The sequence below is a fragment of the Hoplias malabaricus genome, chromosome 6 (assembly GCF_029633855.1).
Source record: "Hoplias malabaricus isolate fHopMal1 chromosome 6, fHopMal1.hap1, whole genome shotgun sequence".
Lineage (NCBI taxonomy): Eukaryota > Metazoa > Chordata > Actinopteri > Characiformes > Erythrinidae > Hoplias > Hoplias malabaricus.
This window is the reverse complement of record NC_089805.1, coordinates 11,382,739-11,397,943: the sequence shown is the minus strand read 5'-3', so window position 1 is coordinate 11,397,943 and position 15,205 is coordinate 11,382,739. Positions and strand designations below refer to the sequence as shown.

At 38.7% G+C, this 15,205-nt stretch overlaps 1 protein-coding gene across 1 annotated transcript in view; it reads left to right on the top strand.

The window, feature by feature from the left end:
* Positions 1-15,205, top strand: part of LOC136699457 (epiplakin-like) — a 94,883-nt gene that overhangs the window by 58,214 nt on the left and 21,464 nt on the right. The gene's annotated exons all lie outside the window — the stretch shown is intronic.

Here is a 15,205-nt window from a genome sequence, read left to right as displayed (position 1 = left end):
CCCGGAGCGAGAATCGAACCCACAACCTCCAGGCCCCTGGAGCTGTGTGACTGCGCCACCGTTCCACCCACACTTTATACACAGAATCAAAAAGGAAATGATACTGTAAAACACACCCTTCCTAAAAATTCTTTCATTTCTCCAATTACAAACACTCCTTATTTTATGTTCTTTCATTCTTATCATTTCATTATTATTTTGTTTTTTATATTTCATTAAAGCTCACTAGAAAATGTGTAAACACCGTTTCACACTGGCTGATCAATTACTGTTTAAGAGACTATCTACATTTAAACTGTTGGCACTTGATACTCTTGTCAGTGCTTTGTGATTTTGTTCAGAGTAATATATCCCTAACAGCAAAACCAGGAGTCAAGCCATTAAGAACATTCATTCATTCGTATTTTCAGACACATAGTGTTAAGTTGTTATCATAATGGAATCAGGGACACAAGCATTGTTTCTCAAAGACAAGAGCTTTTAAGTACTGTTTCTCTGACGGGGGCGGATTCTTTTGAACTCCCTGTCTTTACGGGAATGGATTAACTTCTTTAATGATCTGTGATACAACTTCATCAGAATTCTCTCCTGAACAATTCTCAGGAAATTAAATAACAAAGGTCAGCAGGATAAGTGGAAGCAGACTGAAAGGCCCCTTACAGGCAGGTACATAAATGGGAGACAGCTTTGACACCCTGGTTCCTACCAAACAGGGACGTGTCTGATTATGACAGACGTGGCTCCATCGTCTGTGACTGGCTTTTGTGATTCCAGGCAGGATTGGGACAGGTTTTTAAAACTGAGAGTTATGTGAAGAAGACCAACACACTTTGTTATCTTTTACCAGCGCCCTCTCTCAACACCCCACCCCCTCTCTATCTCTCTTTTTTTTTTTCTCTCACACAAATACATACACAAAAACAAGAAAGAAAGATGCACTCTCTGCCCATTTACATTCATGGGGGATGGGCACAAAGGACCCTTGTGAAACTGGAAAAAACTCAAATATCTTAAGAATCCCCAAAACCTTATCTTTGTGCATTTTCGTTTTATCTGAATTCTTTACATATTTTAGTCTACTCCTGTGTTGTTTGCAATTTCCTGCAGCTAGTGCAAACATCAAAACATTCCCTATTATAATATATATATATATATATATATATATATATATATATATATATATATATATATATATATATATTGTTAATGTGAAGGGTCAACTGTGTGTATAACTCTCCAACAACTTTAGGATAATTAAACTATGGCACAACTACTACTGTAAAATGCTATTCTATACAATACCATACTGTACTTTATTATTATATACTACACTATATTATATGACACTACACTCTCCTATATTCTACTATATTATATTATACTACAGTATACTATATTATCCTTATGTATTCGATATTGATTATTGTCCAATTAAAAACATGCATCTTCATTTTAGCTGATTTTTAGTTTACTACATCATTTGAACACAGCAGATGTCCTTCCCACTGTGTAAACATTTCTTTATGAATGAACCAATAGAAATGCTCCAAAATTACTTGGAATAAAATCTATTTACATTCACTTCCATTGAAAGTTAAGAAGGTTTTTTCTTTCCCCAGTGAACTTACTATTTTCGTAGACACATGTTATTAACTGGACAGCAAACAATATATGGGTTATAGGTTCTGCTTACTAAAAATCTGCAACTGAGTCAGAGTTTAGTTGCTAAATTCTACATCACTTTAAGTTAGAGATGCTTACAGCTAAAGGATACAACGGAGACCTGCAGAAAGTGTTATATATTAGTGTTAAATGTAATATTCTTACCTGACTGGGGGTTATCAGCACTGAGAAAAATAAAATCAGCTCATATGAGAGCTCCAGCAGAGACTTGTTTCTAATGGCAGAGAAGAATTTAGTTTTTGTTTATTTTCTCTAGAAATAGTTTCTTCAATACTTGGCACTGACAGTTGCACTAAGAGCTGGAACTACAGGGTTCTCACCCATTCACTTCAGACCTGCTCCATCCAAATATTTCCACACACAGAGTTTAAATTAAGCATTTAATGTGAATGCTCACTCATTATCTACTGGAGGTTTACCTGGTACAGCTGAGATACTGGAGGAATTATATCTCCCGAATGACCTGGGAACACCATGCTCGCCCTGTTGCCACTGCAACTCTGAAATGAATTACGCAGAAAATAAGATGTTGATGAATAATAATAATAATAATAATAATACATTTTATTTAATAGCGCCTTTCTAACACTCAAGGACACTTTACAATTACAACAGCAAGAAATAAAAATAAATACATTTATACGTAAAATACAGGTAAAAGAAACGATTAAAATATAACACAGTTAAAAACATGGATCAGTTAAACATTAAAAGCAATCTTGCACAGGTGAGTTTTTATTGAGGATTTGAACTGTAGAAGTGAGTTTATGTTCCTTATGTCAGGTGGCAGCGAATTCCAAAGCCGGGGAGCAGAGCGACTGAAAGCTCTACTCCCCATGGTGGTGAGACGGGCGCAGGGGACAGTCAGGTGAATAGAGGAGGAAGATCTGAGAGTGCGAGATGGAGTAGTGACAGTGAGAAGATCAGAGAGATAGGGTGGGCCGAGGTTATGGATGGCTTTGAAAGTGAGTAGAAGGATTTTATAGTCTATACGGAACTTGATTGGGAGCCAGTGGAGTTGAAACAATACAGGAGTGATGTGGTGGAATGAAGGGGTTTTTGTGATGATACGGGCAGCTGAGTTTTGAACCAATTGAAGCTTATGGAGAGATTTGTGTGGAAGACCAAAGAGCAGAGAATTGCAATAGTCAAGGCGGGAAGTCACGAGGCTGTGCACGAGGATGGCAGAGGTATGTGGTGTGAGGGCAGGACGAAGGCGACTGATATTACGTAGATGAAAGTAGGCGGACTGGGTAATTTTATTGATATGTGATTTAAATGATAAAGAATTGTTGAGGATGATACCCAGGCTTTTTATCTGAGAGGAAGGGAAAACAGATGTGTTATCAATATCAATTAAGGGACTGTTAGTTTTTGAGAGTATTGATTTAGTGCCAACAAGTAGAACCTCGGTTTTATCACTGTTTAGTTTTAATAGATTTGCAGTGAACCAGGATTTTATTTCTGTCAAACAATCAGTAAGGGTGGAGAGTGGGATGTGGAGAGTGGGTTTACAGGAGAAATAGAGCTGGGTGTCATCTGCATAACAGTGGAAGCTAATGTTGTGTTTTCAAAAGATATGGCCAAGGGGAAGGAGATAGATAATGAAAAGAAGGGGCCCCAGAACAGAGCCCTGAGGCACACCTGAAATAACAGGGAAAGATTGAGAAGTAAATGATTTGATATAAACGAACTGAGTGCGGCAATACAACTGTCAATATTTATCATGGATACTTTTATTTTCGCAAATTGCTTGTAATTTCTCCAGGGTGCTTGTGCAACAGTGAGAAAGGACTGATGAACACCTCAAGACTTATAAAAATACATTGCACAAGATTTACTGCCAAAATTAAGGCTGATTTGAAGTTTTCATTTTGAAAACAAAATGAAACAAAAAAAAATCATGATCATGTTAAAAAAAAAACTTCTCAGGAAATATTTACCAGCTAGTGGCTCATCACAAATGTGCATCAACTTGTTGAGCCATGGTTTCATGAGCCATGATTAATTTAAACTGAAAGGCTGAGGAACACCTCAGTTACACAAACAGTCTAACATCTGACCTTCACTTTCTCATCCTCTGTGTGTCTTTTAATCCTCCACTGTTCAAGTTTCTTTTTAGAGTGGGCTTCAATAAGGGATCTGGAGCCCAATCCACACACACACACACACACTATGAAACAAGACCACCCAGTTTTCTGTGTGCTGCCTAAGTCAGAAAAACACAAGATAAACCGAGTAGTTCTGATTCTACGAGGAGAAATAAGAAAGTAAAAATGGAGAAGAAAGAGAACTGAGTAAAAAACAGCTAAAAACCAGAGCTTCTGCTCCTCGCTCCTCACTGCTGTGCGCTCGGGGTCGGGGTGAACAGCGAGCAGCTCATTATCATTTAAAGGAACAGGTGCTGAAAGCGAGCGTTCTGAACAGGGCTGTTTACACAGGGGGAGAACAATGCTGTGGGGCTCCAGGGGTTTTGATCAAAGCAGGTCATGGACATTTCATTAAGTACCAGAGCTGTGACCCACTGTGGAGAAGTGGGGGATCTGTCTCCTTGCCTTGGGCCCTGTAATTCCAGAACACTGTTCAGGATGAAGTAATTATGGAAGGAGAGTGTATTATTTATTGTATTATTTAATTTAAGCTAAGTTGTGTTTTTTTTTTCCAACCAATCAGTTTGTCAAGGTGTTACTGTAGATGATAAAGCCATTTTCCCATAAAAAAACCCTGCACACCAGTGCCAAAAATCACTCACGATTACATCTTTACCAACTGGGTGTCAAATTCTGTAGAATTAATTTTGACAGGTTTATGTTTAAGTTTAGGGGCAAAACAGACCTGTTTTGTTTATGTCTAGGTGTTTAAACCAGGCTCTCTAAAAACAAATTCATAAACAATGATATCAGTGAGGGATCAGGTCTTACTTTATCTGTTCGTCTACATTTGCTTTACTGTTGTTACTCACGCAATTGCATCATAGGGCCTCATTTGACAACTGATGACTGACAAAACATTACGTTCATCAGGACACACCTAGTTTGTGTAGACATTTGGATAAGTTCCAGTGTGTGAAAATATTTAGGCCACTAGCAGGTCTGAGGAGAACGTTAAAAAGTGTGTCAGATTCACATGCACCATTAGTACAAAAAAACTAACAAAAAAGAAAAATACAAAAATTTAAACAGACTTCAACCTTTATGTAAAAACTCTTAAAAAGTCGAGGTGTTTTAAATTTTCTAGCTGTTTTATACCTTCTCTAAATCATGATTTGTTTGTATTGTGTTGCTTGTGCATACAGTCATTCAAAATCTGACACTTTGAAGATCATGGACCTCATGGAGCTTTTCCTAAACATGACTGAGTGAGTGCGTGAGGGCGTGAGTGAGTGAGTCAGTTACAAAATTACAAACTAGTTTCAAAAGGTACTTCACCAGGCCACTGCAAGGCATCACACATCACACACACATTTAGCCACTCACATACACTTGTGAACAATTTTACACACTCCCCCAGTCATTCACACACACCTGTAGACAGTTTCATACACTCACACATACACAGCTATGGACAGTTTCTCACACACACACACACTCACACATTCATACCTGTGGATATTTTGATACGCTTAAGGTCATCATGCTCAGTGCCAAATGTGGGCTGTGGGGTATAAAGCCCCACACTTGTAGACAGTAGAGCAGTGAAACTGCACCTGACTGCAGTAATGCTCTTGTGGCCAAATTCCATCAAATCTCACTGCGTTATTACAGCATCTGAAAGCACATGGGTGTTAAATGTAACATGTGTAGGTCACATGCCACCCACTCTAAGGCAGCTGACAAATAAAGCACATTAACCACACTGTGGAAAACAGAGCTATGAAGCCCCTTATGTTCAGACCTATTGAGACGGGTCCAGACTTGTGCTTCTGGCCCAGTCTGTAAACACTTTCACTGGGTGGAGATGACTAAGATATTCGTTGGTATTTTCTTTTTGCCATAAAACTTCAACTTAGTCACACCAGAGTTGAGTTGGTTTTACACCAGTGTCCTCAGAGGTGTAGCTCATTCAGGCTTCATTATAAATGTATCTCTGCTGTAGTTCTATTGAAGCACGAATGCATAACTGTCCAAACACATGAGATACTAAACCAACATCTCCTCTGCCTTGGTACATAGAAAAGACAAGCTCTGACTCTGCAATAACTTGTGCATATCTGCAATAACATATTTTATCACCTCTTTGGGAGTCTATAATTACAGAACATATAGTTAGTATGTCTGAATCACTCATAGCAGTGCAACACACAATAACACACCACCAGTGTCTGTGCCCCTGCAGCGCTGAAAATTATTCATCACCCAAATAAAACACAGCTGCTCGGTGGTGGTCCTGAGCTTAACAAACCTATACACTCAGTGGAGCTGATCAAACAGGCAATGAGTGCAGAAACAAGACTGGTCAGTGTATAAATTTGGGCTTAATTTTGCTATGATGAAAAATATCATGACCTTTCATTTTACAGCAAAAAACTAAAGAAGAACTAAATAAAAATAAACATTTGAAGATGAAAACCATGACAAAATGTGTTGCACTATTTTAATCAACAAACAAAAAAGTAATTAAAATACGAAAGAGAGAAAATTGCAAGGAAATATAAACAGGAAAATGCTCCGTCTGTTTGCTGTTTTCAGGGCAAAAGCAGCTGAGCAGAATAGTGGAGAGGAGTCAACTCCCAAATAATCAATTTTTCCAGTGTCTGGGAGTTGCTAATATCAACTGTCGTCCAGTGATTCGTAGAGTTGAATCTTTTGGGGTCGACTCATTCTCGGTTTGCGACGCATTCTACAGTGACTTTGAACTTAAAAAAACTTTAATATGATATATGTTATTGATGTTATATAAATGCAGTTTATAACATTATAACAACAAAAGTGTATTTGAAAAAAAGTAGCCAAATTCCTTCCATAACTTTGTATTTTTAGCAACATAATGTTTGAGCTACTATTTATCAAATTTAGTAGTAAACAATACCTCTAAAATAGTTAACAAATAGGCTTGTATCATTTTTAAATGAATGGAGTAAATTATATAAAAAAACTAACAATATTTAAATGAATTAAATGAAACTAAAGCTAATACACATTTTATTCCAGCCTGTAAAACTTAATCTAAATCAAAATCGGCTGCCAAATTAACACCCCTACAAAGGCTGCTGGGAATGGTCTGCGCTAATAAAACTGCAGTGTTCCTAACAGCGTTATATTGTCCTCACTTTCTTGATTCCAAAGTCACACTACATTAATAACAAGAGGAAACTGAACTACACATAAAAACACACCCTCATTCCTTATTCTAAGAAAATTACAGTATGATAGACAAGAAGGAAATGAAGCAGGATGCCATGTGTCCTGACAAGTTGTTGTCAGTGTCGTAGGTGGAAGCTTGTCAGAACACTAAATGAAACATCACCAGATTCACCACACATTCATCATGTGTGAAGCAGCATATCCAAAGCCTCTCACCTGTTCTGTGAAATCTGGCTGTGGGAGAGGAGGTTTTGGGAAGCAGTTGCCCATTAAACTTGCATCAGTGCTAGACACAATAATTTAACTCATTCATAAATCACTCAGAGAGAGCTCAGCATTGAAGCTTTCACATATTCACCAAGTTACCCACACACTCACACCTGTGGACAGTTACACACACTTACCCAGTCACTAACACTGTCATACCAGTGAGAGTTACACACACTCACCCAGTCACTAACACTCTCATACCATTGACAGTTACACACACTCACCCAGTCACTAACACTCTCATACCAGTGACAGTTACACACACTCACCCAGTCACTCACATACTCACACCTGTGGACAGTTACACACACTCACCCAGTCACTCACACCTGCAGACAGTTACACACACTCACCCAGTCACTCACACCTGTGGACAGTTGCACATACTCACCCAGTCACTCACACATTTACCCAGTCACTCACACACTCACACTTGTGGACAGTTACACACACTCACCCAGTCACTAACACACTCACACCTCTGGACAGTTACACACACTCACCCAGTCACTCACACACTCACACCTTTGGACAGTTACACACACTCACCCAGTCACTCACAGACTCACACCTGTGGACAGTTACACACACTCACCCAGTCACTCACACACTCACTCACACATGTGGACAGTTACATACACTCACCCATTCACTCGCACCCTCACCCAGTCACTCACAAACTCACACCTGTGGCCAATTTCACACATTCACACCTGTGGAAAGTTTCACACACTCACCCAGTCACTCACACACTCACACCCGTGGCCATTTTCACACACTCATTCCAGTCACTTGTCTGTATGTGTTTTCACTATGTACACAGAGTATTTTCACTGAAACACTCATTACAGAGATAAAAGGGTTCTGCAGAAAACCTCACCTCACCTTTGTTCTTACAACCTGTCAAAACTGTTTTGAAAGTGCAACAAGCCAATTTTGAAATGTCAAACCTAGCCCACTCAAATATGCACTGGGCAGTAAAGAATAGACCTGGCTCTGTAAGGACATGCACTTCTTGAGATAAACATCATTTAAAAGGGTACTGTTTTAGCCTCAGGGTTTAGCTCCTCCTCTATCTGCCCACTCTCAATGATTCGCTCACACACCCCTGTAATTCATACCCTATCAGTGATACTTCTGGATTGACTTCAGCTTCAGACTCAGAACAAAATCGTCGAAGCAGATATTTTTTAACGGTACTGTGATATACATCAGAAATGTCGGGTGTGTCACTAATGATTTCCATCGAAAAACCCCGCACTGAGGTGTGCCCTACATGTAGATGATGCTATGACTGAGGCATGTTAAACCAAACCAAACCAAAAAAAAAAAAAAAAAAAAAAAAAAAAAAGCAGGTGGGGCAAGATTTGTAAAAGAACTGGTTCTTATCTGGTTCCTTAAACAGAAATGTCACTGCAGACAAAGATAAAGATCACACCATCAGTGTTACATATTTTTCTTGGCCAGATATCAGCTTCAGGGAACATAATTATACATACAGATATGCAATGAGATCTGCATCCTGAGATAAAAATCCAAAATGTAAGGTGTGGTACTAATGATTTCTATCAAAAGAGATGCCCTTAGTGTAAGTGATAACTCAGCTATGTTTGAGGAATATTTGCTTAAATTAGAACCAGCTGGAGAGACAAGGCTGACACAAACACTTGTCCTTCTGTGGTTCTTACAAGAGGAAGCTCTCTGCAAACAGAAAAAGGTCACATCTGTAAAGCAAGTACAGTGTTTGAATGAAAAAGGTATTACAGCCGAACAACATAGACACAGAAGATGGATCTGCTTCTTGGCAAACAACTGTTAAAGGGAATTTGTTTTGTAGAAACATTTTGAAATATTAATATATGTGATATTTTGATATATTTTATATTGATATAATTTGATATATTTATATCTGTGACCTGCTTTGGTCAAAACCCCATTAAACCCCACAGCAGTGTTCTCCCACTGTGTAAACAGCCCTGTCCAGAACTCCTGCTTTCAGCACCTGTTCCTTTAAATGGTAATGAGCCGTTCGCTGTTCACCCCGACCCCGAGCGCACAGCAGTGAGGAGTGAGGAGCGAGGAGCTCTGGATTTTAGCCGTTTTCTCTCGGTTCTCTTTCTTCTCAGTTCTCATTTACTCTGAGTGATTATTTCTCTGCACTCATTGTGTCTGTTTTGCTGTGTGTAACCTCGTCTTTGCGCTCTCACATAAACGTGTGTCCAACCTTGTGTTAAGGTCTCTGCACTTGACGTCAGAAGTGGAGCAGAATCAGAACGGCTCGTTTTATCCCTCGTTTTCTGACTTAGGCAGTGCACAGAAAACTAACTTGGGTGTCAGTTTTGATCTCCAATTAATCGCCTCAAAAACATAGCATTGGCCAAAAAAAAAAAAAAAATCACATTCCACCACTTTAGTTTAGAGCAGAATCTATGAGACTATTGTTGCTAACTCTAGAAGTCACCTGCTATGTAAATACATTTTTAACTCTTTCTCAGCCACTCAAACCTCACCCAGGTCTTTCTTAAAGTGACACAGACATGTTGATGTGACTAAGACTGTGACCATTATCTATAAACATATAAAATACCTCATCGTGTAGATGAACACAGCAGTCAGGGAAGTTAGAGAACAGACTGAAAGGTTGAACACCTGGATGGGGTGGGAGTGTCTAGACTAACATGCTGGGAAAATCATGTGTGTGTCTTTCTGAGTTTAGTGTTTGTTAGCTATAGTTCCAGTGCTAAAATTAAGAAGCAAAATTAGGACACTTGACCTGTCTTGGCTGACTGACCACTGTGTTTTCATCTGGGGTAACAGGAGCATTGTGCAAATCAGGATTTTTGCCAAACTATTCCTTTCAGAGTGAACTGCCGTGAATGCTTACGCAATTAAATTCCTTCCCTTTACAAAATGAAACAAGAACAGCCAGTCATCACTGAATAGAGGGATCCACAGGCGACAGTAGACAGCTGGTTATTCAGCAGAAAGTCTGTCACAATACACATGTTAAAACTGTGAGACTGAAGAACAAAATCCTGTTGTTTTTTTTTAAACTTGTTTAGGTGCATATTCAAACTCAGGTGTGACGGTGTGGTCTATTGGTACTAGTGTTTCATTTCAATTAAAATGTTATGATATTAATAAACTGATGTTTATCTCTCGAATGGTGGATACCTTTCTCCAAGGCTAAGAAAACACCATTGAGCTGAATCTGTCCAATGACCACACGTTCAGGTTTTTACTCACTATAATAACAACAGTGGGCAGCGCTTTTTCTTTTTTTTTTTTTTAATTATAAGCGCCTGTTCAGTTACATTTTTTTTCCAGTGTTGAAGAAATCATATCTGTCTCTCTTCCTGACTCTGTAGCATCTCTTGCTGTCCCTCCCCCAATGGGAAAGTAAAGGAGGACAGATCCATGCCGAGAAGGAAAGTGACTCTAAGAACATTGTGCACTAACTGCAAAGAGTTATCCAAGATTATAAAATCTCTAAATAAATTAAGCCTAATGACAAGCTGGGGCAGGGAGGGCTGTGTGTGGGGTAAAGCCCCAACATTAGACTGTGGAGCAGTACAACTGGAGTGCTGTCAAATGGCTTTGAGATGAGTTGGAGTGTTGTTTGTGACCTAGAATTCAATGTCCAGCATCAGTACCTGACCTCAGCAATGTATAGTCTTCAAACCAAGAGTGTTTCTGTCTTTGCAGAAGTTGTCACTGCAGAAAACAATAGCAAAATTTAGAACTTCTGACATCAGGAGAAACTCCTGGCCATATTGTGTATCACTCTCTTTCAGGAAATGATTTTGCATTGTTTCTCTTGGCTCATGTGTGAAGGTGTCGAGGGGATGACATTCCTTCTCTGAGCCGCAGGCTGTTCCCTTTGTCTCTGGAGAAAGAGGAGTGTCTTGGGGTGGAGCTTTCCTCCTGTAGATAAGCTTTAGAAGAGGAGTTCTGAAAGTGCACCTTCCACTTTCCATGTACCAGTGGCAAATTCCCCTCCGATCTCGGCCAGCTGAGAACTTTCCCTGCCTGTACGACTCGGGGACATCTTACGAGTTAAATAATTGAGGTAAGAAATTAGTTAAATGTGAACGTAGCTCTTTCTTTCATGCACTGTTACTGTATATTATTATTGCACTACTATGTTCTTTATAAATGGGAGTAAACCTTGAGGAACTGGCAGAGGAAGCAAACACGAGGGACGTTTTTGGTCAACTTGGGTCAGTGTGCTGTGGGATTTTATTTTTCACAGCTCAACTGCCTACAATAAAAAGGCTCTGCAAACATTTACACACAGCCACCTTTGACCATTCAAATTCAGTGAGCTGTAATGACTGTTAAACATATGTTAAGGGTGGATCACTCTTTTATACGGCCACTGGTTGATGATATACCTCTGTGTGCAAAAGTCTGGTCCAGTGAGATGCTTTTTTTTGACAGATTCTTTAAACAAACTTAAAGGTAGCAAGTTTTGTTGTGTTTACATTTTGGAAAAAGTAAAGCCTTTTTAATAGGCGCCTGAAATTTAGCACTGGTCCTGTTTTCTCTAATGTGATTAAAAATGTGCATCAAAACATGCGAAATATCCATTAAAATATACCAAAGTCTGTATACATCCATAATTATATAATACAGTTTTGTAAAACTTATAGATGTATATTTTTATTTTGTCTATTTAATTCTTGGCTGAATTTCACATACAGGAGAAAGTATTTATGTATAAATTAAAATAATAATAATAATAACAAAAAGCACGTATAAAATCTACAAATGAGCCATAACCTTGGGACAAGCCACATTTTAGGTCCGTTTTTTACCATTATGTAAAATTAAGCAAATACACAGTTATTTACATGTAAACATATAAACAAATCATGTCATTTGACCAGGGTTGCCCAAACTTTCACATATTACTGTGTATTGTAGAACATTCACCAGCTTTCAACAGCTTATGTCCCTCTAAATAACCAGCTCTGAAACCGTAAATGGTGCATGAATCAGCACACAATATTTGGTTATGTCAAGTGATGAATGTTAGTAAATGCCCAAAAGTCCTGCCCACATTTGCAGGAGGATGAAAATAAGTCGGTGCAGGAAAGGTGTCATTTCCGCCTCTATTCATGTCTTGTTTAGTTTTGGGTTTTTTTGCATCATAGTGAAAGAATGCTGTTCACTAAGGACCAGGTGCATGATGAAACCTGCGCACCGAAACCTGGGACAAATTCCACAATGAGTTATAAAATCTATCTTATTGCCCCACCAGCTCCACAGTACATTTATTCCAGGCACAGTCAGGATTTATTTCTGTTAGCTATTGCCTAAGAACTGGAGGATCAAGAATAGGGCAATGCTTCATGTCCCAGATTCCTGACACACTGAGCGAAAGTATTCCCACAGATTTGGCTGGATTGTGTTTTAGTAATCTGCACTACCTCAGGGTGCGCTGGTTGTGTTGTCATCTTGTAGCCTGTGCCACACCCATATAAAGAAATACAGGATTTTACTATAAGAAAAATGAATGCAGAATGTAACGATGGTGTTGCAAGTGCTGCTGCTACACTGCAAGGACGCTAAACTGCACTGACATCATTCAACTCACAAAAATGAAACAATAATCTGCTTTTAACCAGTCTAACTCCATCCATCAAATTATTTAATTTTCTCTTGTGCTACAAGGATGGATAATAAGTAAAGCCACAGGAGTCTTAAAATACAAAAATATGAACACCAGAATATCCTAAATGTCCGCTGAAATGAAGGGAATTAAACAGGAGTTTGTTTGTGTTTACTGCATGTCCAGCTTCTAGTGGCAATGGCCTTAGACTAGACAATGAAAAATAGTGGTAAGCTATATTTTTTTGTTGTTGTTGATGGAATTGAGCCATGTGAGCATTACAGATTGTATGTGTATTTTCATTGCTCCAGTGAAAACAGCTACACTGCTTCACAACACAAAGCGGGGGGTTTATACCTTCTGCTGGACTTTTGCCACAGGGCGTGGTGATATTAAGCTCATGTGCAGCTGCTCTAAAGCATAACCTATGTGTATGATGGCTACTACTGATTTATGCTGTGTAGGTTGTATAACACTATATGATACAGTGTCAATAACCACATAATCACATGTAATTACTTATCCAACAAAATGTGGCTTGAGGCAAGTACATGGTGATTTATGCATGGAGTTAGCATAGTGCTATTTATCTGGGTGTATGTTTCATTTACTTTTTAGGCACTCTGGCCTTGTAGCTCTTGAGGGCAAAAAAAAGAAAACCTTGAGAAACAGGCTTCAGAAAACAAACATTATTGCTTGATTTAGTGCAGTCATACCACCTTAAATATTCAAGGTCAAATATACTTTGTAAGATTTCTCTCTGTGTTGTGCTCCAATGAAATGAGTCCTGAAATAAAGGTATAGTCTCAGATTGTTTTACTATGTCATACCATTTTGAAGTTGAAAGCATAAATATAGTATTGTCCACAGGACCTAGATGCTGGCCGTTCAAATAATCTTCTTAGAAAAGCATTGCAGAATAGGATGGGATGCTTTGGAGCAGCTGTACATGAGGCTATGCTTGTTATACCAAAAGCATGGGCCAGAGCTGTATAAAGCCCTCAGTACTGGGCTGTGTAGCAGTGAAACTGCATTCTCTGTAATGACGAATCCAATCCAGTACCTTGATCTCTGTAATGTTCGTGACTGAAAGTCACCAAATCCTCACAACAATGTTCCATCAACTTGTGTAAAGCCTTCCTAGAAGAGCAGAGGCTGTTACTAAAGCAAAAGAGAACATATATCTCCTATGAATACCCTTCATTTCAGAAGAAATCCCAGAGTATAATGTCATCTACACACGCCTGGAGAAAGGAATGTCTGTAGGTCTTGTCAGTGCAGCCTGGGGGAGTCTGTGTTCTGTTCTGTGAGTGAAAAGTCATGGTGTAACTGTGTGACATAATGTGATAAACTACTCACTTTTAGACATACTGAATTAGTGTTTTATCACCATAAAGAACCGAGCTCTCCTGTTTACCATCAAAACATAGAAAATGATATTTACAAAAAAATGTTAATTTGAAAATAATAAGAGGAAGTATCTAATTACTTTGTTGTCCCTGAATGAAACAGTTTATGCTCCAAAAGAACTGGTCCCCTACATGGGAGTTGCCATGTAGTACATTCATTTATTCATATATAATGGCTGTGATATAGTTTGTAGAAGAAGCACTGTAGAAAATGACTGCTTACTCCTTTCACTTCTAAGGTTTGTCTTCTGTCTGTGATCTGTGCTGAGCTCTATGTATGCAACACTAGATCTAGGTTAATCACCATCTCACACATACAGCACATACTTAACCTTCCAAAAACAGATGAATGAGCAAGGTTTTATGTCCCACTGACGCTGTCTCTAAGGATTAGAGTCTGTTGTTTAAAGGACACGCCTAACACACAGCAACATTAGGGAGTTGTCTGGTGTGATAGTGTGATAGTATCTTATCTCTGAGATATGAGTAGATTATAGCATGAAAAACTTTTTCTTGTGCAGCTTGAAGAATGCACAATTCATGCATTTTTCAATATATATATATATAAAGCAAATTTTTTACAGCGCCTAGTGACTTTTTTTTCTAGTACAATCTTATTTAGTGCTGTAAACAGCGTCTCTACTGTTAAGTTCAGAAAGTAGATAACATTCCTGAAGTATGCGTTACATACCTCAATTAACTCTCGCTCTCCTACCTCTCCATATAATCATCTTGTTCTATTTCACTCTCACTCTCTCTCACACACAGACACATACAGATACATACACATGCCTGCTGCTCCTGTGGAGTAGATTGGTAGATTTCCTCTCCTACTTTAATTAATCCATCTGTTTATCTCTTAAAAAAAGTTTTTAAAACAGGAATATGGAGGTGTTCCTTGAGCTATGCTGCAGCAGTGTTCATTT